Source organism: Amphiprion ocellaris, chromosome 5 (genome assembly GCF_022539595.1).
Source record: "Amphiprion ocellaris isolate individual 3 ecotype Okinawa chromosome 5, ASM2253959v1, whole genome shotgun sequence".
NCBI lineage: Eukaryota > Metazoa > Chordata > Actinopteri > Pomacentridae > Amphiprion > Amphiprion ocellaris.
The window spans coordinates 10,944-21,539 of record NC_072770.1 but is presented as its reverse complement, the minus strand read 5'-3'; the positions used below and the strand labels follow the sequence as shown (position 1 = coordinate 21,539).

At 38.4% G+C, this 10,596-nt stretch overlaps 1 long non-coding RNA gene across 2 annotated transcripts; it reads left to right on the top strand.

Annotated features, from left to right (window-relative positions):
* Window positions 1-3,555: 3,555 nt before the first annotated feature.
* LOC129348915 (uncharacterized) lies at window positions 3,556-10,063 on the top strand. Of its 2 annotated transcripts, XR_008601669.1 has the most exons (4): window positions 3,556-3,924; window positions 4,032-4,081; window positions 6,630-6,868; window positions 8,627-10,063. It is a non-coding gene; the product is annotated as an uncharacterized LOC129348915 (long non-coding RNA). The 2 variants fall into 2 exon arrangements; XR_008601668.1 differs by lacking the exon at window positions 4,032-4,081 and having other exon boundaries at window positions 3,599-3,924.
* The last annotated feature ends 533 nt before the right edge of the window (window positions 10,064-10,596 follow it).

The window sequence follows — 10,596 nt, the reverse complement described above, 5'->3', positions numbered from 1 at the left end:
GTTCATAATTGTCTAATACTCCATCAGGATATTTGTATGACATTCTCAGTACTGTATAAATTAGAAGCACTGGATCATTTGGGGATATTACAGTGAAACACAGTGAAACTGAAAATGATGTCTTCTGTTTTGTTTTTTTAAAAAACATAAATTTGGTGTTGCTGCTCATTAATCACTCATGTTCATCTGATTCACAGCCTGACTGACAGCAGGTTAAAATGGCACAAGTTCATTATGAGACTTAAATCAACATTTTTAAACAATATGAAACTAAAGTTTGGCCCTTTTTTTAAAACTTGTTTTAATACTTTTGATTTAATAAAATGAAAATTTTCCTCAAGAAAGGTTTTGCATCAGCTGTAAATCTTATTTACTGTTTGGTTTATATAAAAACAGAGGAGCTATTGATGCTCTTTCTTGTGTTATAGAACTTGACAGTCCACAGTTTTAATTACAACTGGGCTGAGTTCATCCTTTTTATGTCTATTCAGCAGACAAATTCATCCAAAACACCATTAAATCTGTCCAAAATGATTCTGAAATGACTCAAAATGTGTCGTACCTCAAAAATTCCCAAAAATAATACAAAACCTGTCCAAAATGGAAAGAGATTTGGCAAAAATTGGCAAAAATAATCCAAAATGACTTAAAATTTGTCTTATTAGACTCCAGAATTGTCCAAAAACACCTGTCTGAGGCTTCAGGAAGTTCTTGTAAGTGTATCTATATGGATGGATCCATATTTCCACTTAAAATACAGTCTTTGGTCGACATTTCACGAACTGAGGCTCTAACATCAGTAGAATTTGATGTGTGGCAAATTTGGCTAGACAAGGTTCCAGTTGTTTGATATCTTGACATGCCAAATGCCATTATGACGCCATTTGGACCATTTTTGAGTGCAAGTTTGGCCAAATTTTGTGTCATTTTGGACAAGTTTTGATTCAGTTTTGGTGCCTAAATATAGATATATCCATATTTCTACTAAAAATACAGCCTTTGGTTGACATTTCACCAACTTTTGAGGCTCTACTATTAGTAGATTTTGATGCGTGGCTAATATGGTCAGACGAGGTTCCAGTATTTTAATATCTTGACATGTCAACATGCCACTGTGAGGACAAAGTTTTGCCAATTTTTTTCGTAGTTGGATCTTGGGATCGAGCTGGCAGTCTGCCGCGAGGCGAGCTACCGCTTGTCCCAGCCCCTGCCTCTCGGCGCCCCCTCGATGCTCTTAGCTGAGTGTCCCGTGGGGTCCGAAGTGTTTACTTTGAAAAAATTAGAGTGTTCAAAGCAGGCCCGGTCGCCTGAATACCGCAGCTAGGAATAATGGAATAGGACTCCGATTCTATTTTGTGGGTTTTCTTCTCTGAACTGGGGCCATGATTAAGAGGGACGGCCGGGGGCATTTGTATTGTGCCGCTAGAGGTGAAATTCTTGGACCAGTGCAAGACGGACGAAAGCGAAAGCATTTGCCATGAATGTTTTCATTAATCCAGAACAAAAGTCGGAGGTTTGAAGACGATCAGATACCGTCGTAGTTCCGACCACAAACGATGCCAACTAGCGATCCGGCGGCATTATTCCCATGACCCACCGGGCAGCATCCGGGAAACCAAAGTCTTTGGGTTCCGGGGGGAGTATGGTTGCAAAGCAGAAACTTAAAGGAATTGACGGAAGGGCACCACCAAGAGTGGAGCCTGCGGCTTAATTTGACTCAACACGGGAAACCTCACCTGGCCCGGGCACGGAAAGGATTGACAGATTGACAGCTCTTTCTCGATTCTGTGGGTGGTGGTGCATGGCCGTTCTTAGTTGGTGGAGCGATTTGTCTGGTTAATTCCCATAACGAACGAGATTCCAGCATGCTAACTAGTTACGCGGCCCCCACCCACCAGCCATGCAGAGAGCAGAAGAAGAGTTGGCAATCCCAACTCATTCTTTGTGTCCCTGGTACCCCAACGCTTTCCTATGGAGCCAGGCTAGAGGGAGAGACCGGTAGAGGAGCGAGGCTAAATGTGAGTGAGAAAGGGGGAAAGTCTGGGAAAGAGTGAGGCTTTAAAAGGGTTTTTTGCTCTTTTTTTTGTTTGGTTTTTTTTTGTTTTTTAAAAAAAAAAAAAAAAAAAGTAATATTTTGAAAAAAAAAACAAACAAAAAGTAAATGGATGACAAGAGGGACAAAAGGTTCAAGGGTTGGCACACGGCAAAGGTGCAGCTTCTTTAGGACAAGGCTCAGCATGTCCCAACTGTACTCATGCTGAATAAAACACAACGGACCATGGGCTGTACTGAAAGTAAAAAGGATGAAGAACTGCATCAAACCTGCTTTCTGTGATTCTGTTTTATTTTATCACCAGTAGGTTCCACTTCCAGGGTAACAGATGACATTTGTATGTATATATATATATATATATATATATATATATATATATATATATATATATATATATATATATATATATATATATATATATATATATATATATATATATATATATATATATATATATCAGTTTATGAGATTATGGTAATGCAGTGGACTTATATTTCTGCCATTTGGCTTCAGGTGTGTCTGATTAAACCCTCCATCACCGGTAGATGACTCTAGATATCAGGTGACTCCGTGCACGCCTCATTCTGCTCTGAGGGTTAGTGAATAGAAGTCCAACATGGACTCAATAATTATCACTATTATTGTTGCTAAAGGTACTGCATAGGTGTAAACATTATTTATTTAGCAAGAGATAGTACTTCTGTATCCTAAGAAAGTACCAGAAATGTGCAGAAAGTAGCTTTAAATGCATTTTTGAAGAGAAACAACAGTGTATACTGTACAATGGAATGGAAAACTACAACACTTCCTGGTCTCTAAGGCCTCCTTAATCCATGGTTTGTGTTTGTTGGTCTCTGATGTTAAATCCTCCCTCTGTCCCAGTCCATGATGTGCTTGTTTCTTTTACAGTGGTCCCTGATGGCTGATTTTTTTGTTTTCTTCATCTGCTTTTTCTTTTTGTCTTCTTGTGAGTCGTCCAGCTGTTTCCTTTATTCTGTCTGCTGTTCCTTTCTTCTTGTGTTGAATGATCTTCCAGTTTCTCCAGTGTATGTTTTATCGCATGACTTACACGGAGTTTCATATATGATGTTGCATTTTTTGTCTTTTGGATGGACTAATAGCTGCTGCAGTTTTCTATGTGGTTCTACTGCTGTGTTGATGTTGTGTTTTCTCATTATGGGATGTATGGGTTCTGTTGTCCCTCAGATATATGGAATGCTGATTATGCCTTTATTTTTATTGTCTGGTTTTTGTGTATGTTTTGTTTTTGTTTGTTTTAGTTTTTTCTCTTTGTTTTTGGCTTGTTGTTTTCCTTTGTTTATGGCCCATATGGGATATTGGTAGTGTGTGAGTGAGTTCTGATGTGTTTTTCCTCCTCCTGTCTGTCTTTATCATCGGTTATGATGCTGGTCTGTTCTAATAGTGTTCTAACTGGTAGTTTGTGTTCTGTGGATGTTCTGATGTCCAGAGGAGGTTCTGGTCTGTTCTAATAGTGTTCTAACTGGTAGTTTGTGTTCTGTGGATGTTCTGATGTCCAGAGGAGGTTCTGGTCCGTGTGTGTGGGTTTCCTGTAAACTGTTATTTTGATGCTGCTGTCTTCTCTGTGGTGAATGTTCATGTCCAGGAATGAAATGGTCCGGTTTATTTCCTCTTCCTGTGTGGATTGTATGTTTCCCGTGTCGTCCATGTTGTTCAGATGATCAGTGAGTTCTTGTGTGTGTCCAGATTTTATTATTTCCAGGATGTCGTGGACGTATCTTCTCCAGAGTGTGGGTCTGCAGAGCGGGGATGGCTTTGGTTTCCAGGTCCTCCATGAAAAAGTTACTCATTATGGCTGAAAGTGGATCTTTTTTTCAACTTTATTTTACCAGGTAAGATCAGATGAGAACAGTTTCTCCTTTACAATGATGACCTGGCCAGATGTGTCATTGCTAAACCTGGTTTCTGACTGTAGATTATTCCTTTCAACTGAAAACAGGTGGATTTGGCAATAAACCGGAGTAATGTGATGATGTCGTCTACTGGGAGGTTTGTGTGTTCTTTCAGTGTCCTGTCCTTCATGAGTCGTTCCTGTACGATGTGTAATGTGACGTCTACGGGGTTTTAGTGATGAATGAAACTACGTCATGTCATATGAATATCTCCTCTTTTTCTACTGTGATATGGTTTAGTTCTTGTCCAGTTGTTTGGAGTTCTTGCAGTGATGTTGTGATGTACCAAGGAGGGGTTTGATGATTTCTACCAGAGCTTTATAAAGGTTGTAGGTGACTGATCTGATGCTGTCCACTATGGGGTGCAGTGCAGTGTCTTTTTGTGTATTTTGGGTGTTCCATATATCTGGGGGGGGGGTAACATTGGATGTGGGTATCAGATGGTTTTATGCTTCCTGTGTTTTTAGGGTCCTTTGCTTTTGTTCTATGGGATGTTTTTTTTTCCAGTATTTCATTAAATTATCTGCTGCAGAGAGAAAAGGAATAAAAGGAGACAGAAATGAGGGCAAATGTGTTCAAAACAAGTTAAAACATCATGCAAAATGCCTCAAAACCTGCTCAAAAACAATAAAAACTGACTCTGAAATGACTCAAAAGCTCGAAATTTGTCTAAACAAGTTACAATATTGTGCAAAATACCTCAAAGCAAGATAAAAAACTGACTTGAAATTCTTTGAAAAGACTAAAGAAAATCTAAATTTGTCAAAAACAACTTAAAATATGTACAAAATTCCTCAAAACATAAAAACTGACTTAAATATGTCTGAAATGACTTAAAAGCTCAAAATTTGTCCAAAACAAGTTAAAAATATTTGTCTCATAACCAAAATGTATCATGACCTGCTCAAAATGATAAAAACTGACTTGAAAATGTCTGAAATGACTTAAAAGCTTAAAATTCAACCAAAATGACAAAATTTGCCCAAAACTAATTAAAATTCTGCACAAAATCACTGGAAACTTCAGTCTTGACTCATAATGTGTCCAAATGCATAAAGTTCCTGCTGTTGGGCCTGAATTTTAATACAGGTGTAACCAGGTGGTAAACAGAGGCAAGTAAATATCCTGAAAACCACTGAAATCCCTGTTTGTGACTCTTCTGCTGATTGTCGTTTTGGACAGCAGGGGGCGTATTGTTATTGTTGTATTGGGGGTAGTTTTGAGGTCAAAGGGCAAGATACTGGAAGTGGTGGGAACAGAACAAAGGGTTACTGGTTACTGTGGGACAGTAAGAAAATGTAAATAATACCGTGCTATGAAAGACTGAATTATGAAATACAGTGACTGGGTGGTAAATAGTTTGTTATTTGCATTAAAAATCCACTTTATGTCCGTGTACTGTGCTGAGGAGTAGCGACAGTTAGAGCAGTGGTTCCCAACCTGTTTGGCTTGGAGCCCCCCCTATAAGCTGCACTCCAGCCCCCAGCGGGCGTAACTCCATCTTTAGCAGAGAAACCAAGCTCCAGCAGTGTTTGTCCATCATACATGAGCAGCGACTTGATTTGTTGAGTGCCGAGGGTGAACTACAATAATATCATCAACAAAACTGACAGTGAGAGACAAGCTGCCACACACACTGGCACCATCTTGACCCAAGCTGATCAATCATGATGTTCTTAGTTCCATGAAATATGAATGTATTATTATATGCATTGTGTTTTTGTGTTGGTTAATGATGAGATATTTCTAACTGCTTTTGTGTTACTGCAGTATGTGTTTAGAACAGAGGCTTATAGAGGGCAGTGTGGTAACTGTGGGTTTTATTTGCCCACTAGGTGCCACAGCCGTATGTTTCTGTTTTTAGTACTATTTCTGGTGCTGTTTCTCATATTTCTACTAATGTGTTGCGCCATAGGTTTTTGTAAAACACAATTCATTGTATAAATTCTATTAGATGTAAAGAACTTGGGAAACAAAGAACCCCCACAAATTTAATTTGAAGTATTGGTTTCTGATTTAACCCGGCTTCAAATCTAATGTTAGATTCAGTGTTAAATCCACAAACAGAGAGACTTTTGGTGACTTTTCAGAGCGTATTTTAACATAAACTCAGACTTTTGGTGACTTTTCTGTTTGTATTTTAACATAAACTCAGGCTTTTGGTGACTTTTCTGTTTGTATTTTAACATAAACTCAGGCTTTTGGTGACTTTTCTGTTTGTATTTTAACATAAACTCAGGCTTTTGGTGACTTTTCAGAGTGTATTTTAACATAAACTCAGACTGTTATTGACTTTTCAGAGCATATTTTAACATAAACTCAGACTGTTATTGACTTTTCAGAGCATATTTTAACATAAACTCAGACTGTTATTGACTTTTCAGAGTGTATTTTAACATAAACTCAGACTGTTATTGACTTTTCAGAGCATATTTTAACATAAACTCAGACTGTTATTGACTTTTCAGAGCATATTTTAACATAAACTCAGACTGTTATTGACTTTTCAGAGCATATTTTAACATAAACTCAGACTGTTATTGACTTTTCAGAGCATATTTTAACATAAACTCAGACTGTTATTGGCTTTTCAGAGCGTATTTTAACATTCGGAGCTCTAACTCAGACTTTCCTCTCTTCTCCAGCATTAAAACTTTGTCTGCAGAGAGAAAAGAACGACTCCGTTTTTTGCCAGACTGGAGGATGTTGGAGGGAGTCTGTTAATCTCTCTGGACCTGACATTTGAAAACCTCCACCTCTCCTCACCCTCCCAGCCCACTGATGTGAGGAAATCCAGCTCTGAACAGACTGAACTTCTAAATCCCTCCTGGAAGCTTCACCCTGAACAGACAACTGCAACGCCGTGGTAACGGGCAGATTACAGGTAACAGGTGTAAACTGTTAGTAACACTCAGAGTCACGTGATGCTGCTCCGTTTATGTAGCGAGGCAGAAAATAAGGACGGGAAGCCGCCACATTTAACAGATCAGAGTTTCCACAGACCAACAGTTCACTCTATTTATGCACTCTGAGAGGAAATTTATCGCTTATTTCTGTCAACCAAACTGGGTCAACATCATAATGTAGCATCAACTTCACATCACGTGGAATTTACACTGGAATTTATAAAGAAGCTGAGAGAAAACTGAATTCAAGTTGAGCTAATTTAACCTTCCTGTTGTCTTCATTTACAGGCACCAAAAAATATTGTTACCTTGTCTGAAAAAAATCAGCAAAAAAAATCCCCAAATTTCTGAAAATTTTGCAAAACCTTCAGGAAGAAAATTCCAATAATTCCTTAAAAGTTTCCTTTAAAAGTTTTATTCATAAAAAATTTCCTAAATTTGGCAAGAAAAATCTTGTAAATATATTTAAAAAATGAGTAAAAATCTTCCAAAAAAATCCTAAAAATATCCAGTGATTTTATTTTTTTATATATATATATATATATATATATATATATATATATATATATATATATATATATATATATATATATATATATATATATATATATATATAATATATATATATATAGGGCTGCACAGTGGCGTAGTGGTTAGCACTTTCGCCTTGCAGCGAGAAGGTCCCTGGTTCGCGTCCCGGCTTTCCCGGGATCTTTCTGCATGGAGTTTGCATGTTCTCCCTGTGCATGCGTGGGTTCTCTCCGGGTACTCCGGCTTCCTCCCACAGTCCAAAAATATGCTGAGGTTAATTGATTACTCTAAATTGCCCGTAGGTGTGAATGTGTGAGTGATTGTTTGTCTCTGTATGTAGCCCTGCGACAGACTGGCGACCTGTCCAGGGTGTCCCCTGCCTTCGCCCGAGTCAGCTGGGATAGACTCCACCCCCCCCATGACCCTAGTGAGGAATAAGCGGTGTATAGATAATGGATGGATGGATGGATATATATATATATATATATATATATATATATATATATATATATATATATATATATATATATATATATATATATTTCAATAAAACTTGTAATGCTTTCTTTAAGAGCATTCATAAAAAATTCTGTGAAATTTGCTGGATTTTAGTTGATTTTGTTGTGAATGTTATTCACAAACATTTTAACATTTCTTTGAACTGTAAACTGTCTGAAAATGACAAAAAAGATGAAACTTGGTGCAAAATTACTGACAAATTTCTCCTAATGAGATCAAACTTTGACAAACTGACTTGAAATTATCTGAAATTACCCATGATTTGTCCAAAAAGATTAAGAATTTGTGCATAAGTGGATTAAAAAGTGAATTCAAATTGAAGTGAATTCAAACTGAGGTATCTCTATTCTTCTATTTGCTTGTTTGGACTCAACAACAATTAAGACAATTTCACCAATTTTACTCAAGATTTGGCAAAAGTTCAACTAAAATAACTGGAAACTGTTCAAAATGAATCCAAATGACTTGATTTGCTCAAAAAAGCGGAATCTTTGTGCAAAATGATCCAGAAACTTTTTCTAATTGACTAAATTGTATAAAATTACTCAAACATTTGCCCAAAAAGATTCAAAATGTATGCAATAAGTTGATGTGATCTTCTTGTTAAGCGCATTTAACTTCTAGAATTAGGGTTAGGGCTTTAGGAATCTAACGTTCCTAAAACTGAAACGTTGTCCATCCTCCAGACGGATATAACCCAACCGGCCTCTGGGGCGGCGTTTGGTGAAGTTATCTCTGGAGGCTGCTGGAGGATAAATGTGGAGATCTGCAGATAGAAGCCAAGAAGATGGACGGAGCTGGAGAGGAAGAAGATCTACAGTGGTGTTCAAAATAATAGCAGTCCCACATCACTTTATCAGGACCGTCAGTGTTGATTTAACTTATTTCTGTAAGTTATACCTTGAAAAAAGAAACGGGGTGCTGGGGGGAGGAGGGGAGCAGGGCCGTGCAGAGACCTTTGGAGGGGCAGGTGCTCAAAGTTAAAAGGGGGCACATGGAGCAAGAATTTGAAACATCATACAGAAACATACCTCATAATACAAGGTGCAGCAGTGGCTAAGTCTCAGGACTGCTGATCAGAAGGTCATTGGTTCAAACTCTGACCTGTGATGTAGTGTATGTGAGAAAAATTATTATTTTGAAGCTGAATTTACATCACCATTAGACACTGGACTGTTTAACTGTGGCTACTCTTCCTGGAGTCCTTGCTTTTAAATTTCATACCTTTTCCAGACATGTACTGTAGAGCCACGGATTTGCTCCATGGTGCTGATTCATAATCTGCCCTTTATTATTCGTAGTGCTAATAATAAGTTTAAAAACAATTAAATGATATAGGAATCATGTATTTAAATGTATTTGTACTTTTATTCAGTTTGACTATCCACTTTGCACAAGACAGCAAGGTTCTAAAAGTTTTATATTTTATATTTAGGCATATTATATTTAATTTGTCTATATATACAAATGTTATAAACAAGTACTGATATCTTTAAATGAGAGGTTGAGAAAATCACAATTCAAATTCTTCTAATTATTATTGTATTTATACTGCAATAGTCCAAAATTATGTGAAAATGCATGTACGTAGTTTCAGTGAAATAACATAACCTCTGTCTCATTGCCTCTAGAAACAGGAAACACACTGCAACTCACTGACAGTAAAATAATACATCTCTCTGATGCACTTTGCCCATGACAACAGAAACATACAGAAACAAAAAGAAGCCTGGCAGACTTTATCCTCTCAGCAGCTGTGTGGTTAACTGGCGGCTAGAACTGATGACAGGTGTGTGTGCAGAGTCAGACACACACACACAGGATGCTCACTTCATCAGTCATCTTGCAAAAATACACCGTACATAAACGAATCCCGCTGCAGAACCTCCTCTCCATCAGGACCATCAGTTGTTGATGTCCTCCCTCGGGTCTCCGGTTTCTAGACTAGCGGCGCTAGCGCAGAGCTACAGGGAACATCTGGACCCCTCAGAGCAGTGGGGGACGTCTACGTAGATCACGTGACCGACCGACGGTAGATCTGAATTATTTTTAGTTTTGTTTTATTTATTATTTTGGTCCTCAGAGACTTTTACACACACACACACACGCACACACACACACGCACACACACACACACACACACACACACACACACACACACACACACACACACTTACAAATAAAAACAAAATTAAATAGAATTTAAAAAAACAACTTTGACAACAGGGCACTTTGGGCATCAAGGAGCAAAGGGGCAGGTGCTTCGGCCCCCTCCGCCTCCCCCCACCCCCCTCCGCCTCCCCCCACCCCCCTCCGCCTCCACCTCCCCTGCTGAAGAAATACCATAATCTTGGGATTAATCAAAAATAAAACCCTAACTCTATGATATACAAGAACTGTCGACCTCACCTGTTGTCTAAACTGGACAAACCACAGTATTTCAACCCCAACTTAATTATTGACAAAACAATATAGAAAACAGCGGCGGACTACTTCCAGCTGCGGAGGGACACCCTTTTCCAGCTAGCTGCAATCTGACGCAGTGACGCAGCAGAGTGCAACTGACCAGGGCGGAGGGATACGTCATTCTGCTGGGAGAAGAGACACTGCGAGGAGGTAAGTTATCTTCTGAAAGTGCTTTTGAGTTTTTGTTGAT